The sequence below is a fragment of the Otolemur garnettii genome, unplaced genomic scaffold (assembly GCF_000181295.1).
Source record: "Otolemur garnettii isolate 467f Iridium unplaced genomic scaffold, OtoGar3 scaffold00036, whole genome shotgun sequence".
In the NCBI taxonomy this organism is placed as follows: Eukaryota; Metazoa; Chordata; class Mammalia; order Primates; family Galagidae; genus Otolemur; species Otolemur garnettii.
Genome location: NW_003852431.1, coordinates 1,513,879 through 1,515,478, shown reverse-complemented (window position 1 = coordinate 1,515,478; position 1,600 = coordinate 1,513,879).

Below are 1,600 nucleotides of genomic sequence, written 5' to 3'. Positions count from 1 at the left end.
ATACTTACATAGTTATACAAAGAAAACATTAATATTCCTATAAAGAGGTTAGGGTGTTTAAATATAGGCAATATTTCTTGAATTGAAATAAAATCTGAAGAAATTTTACAGGTGCTTGCACAGACTATAAAAATATGGACATCACTCCTTATCACTGCTATCTTTAGTACAAAACAAAGCCACTTAAAACTGAATGATGAAATGTGATAAAGAACTTAATAGAAAGGTAAATTTTTGAAAGATGAGAAAGTCCTGTTTGGAAATTCAGCATTAATTCCAGGGCCTAAACACATTTGGCTAACTAATTTTGGATAAAGGTGAAATGGAGCCCCTGGATATCCATATTGAGTTAACAAAAGTTCAAAACTTCAACTTTTAAAAAGTAGTTACTTGTGAATACCAATTATGGAGTTTTACTATTAGACTGTTAAACATTTTAAATATTTCACTGAGTTTGTTTTTATTAACCAGAATTTTCCTTAAGAATGTTTGTAACTCAGACAGGAATATACTATAATAAGACTAAAACCAGAGTTGAGTTTATAAAAACATGACAGATGATTCCAGGCTAGATTTCTTCTGAAATGCCATGCACCAGCACAATAATCATGGTGTCCTTAAAATAGTATTATATATTCTTCTTGGAATAATTAGAGTTCTACTTCTCATCTCATAAAATATTTGAATTCAGAGTGGATCCCTCTGGAGTAAGTAAGCATCTGGCGTTCAAAGAACACTGCTTGTCCATAATGAGCATACAACACAAGTGAGCAATAAACTTCAGTTTTTTTAATCTACTGGGATTTTGGTCTATACTTTATAGTAAGCATCTGGATCAATTCATTTTGCATGAGTCACAGGCGTCTCAAATTCAAGATATCTGAAACCAAACCTGCTTCTCCTCCTTTGCCCTCTTTCACTGAATTGTGCTATCTTCCAGTAAGCTAAACATCTCAGAAATTAATATATATTTCTGAGACTTCTTTTATCTAGTCTAATATCCAATGACTCACTAATTTCTATGTTCTTTAATATTTTAATTTCTCTCTAACCCAACCAAAATTACACAATTTTTAGTCAGTATTTCTTTTTCCTTTTTTGATACATTACTCCACTATTTTCGCTATATTACAAAAAATAATACTCTGTATTTAAATTTATTTATATTAATTTCCTAATTAAAATTTTAAGTTCATACATTATTCTCATTATATAGCTTTTTTTTTTAGAGAATGTAGAAAACCACTTTGAGTATGTCCTTCTTTCTTCAACATGACCCTTCCCCCTTTTCTTATTGATTATGTCCTATATTGAGTTATATAGAACAGTTTTTATATCCCAGGAAACAAATCCATATACTTTCTTTCTTAATCATAAAATCTCAGTCTAACATAAAATAGACCTCTACCTTATGGAGTTTAAAGCCTATAGTAATATAGGCTATAGTAATATTTTCTACACTCTGATGTTGTTTCTCTTTTTTCTTTCTCTCTTCTTCTTTCTTTCTTTCTTTCTCTCTCACCCTTCCTTCCTTCCTTCCTTCCTTCCTTCCTTCCTTCCTTCCTTCCTTCCTTCCTTTCTTTCTTTCCTTCCTTCCTTC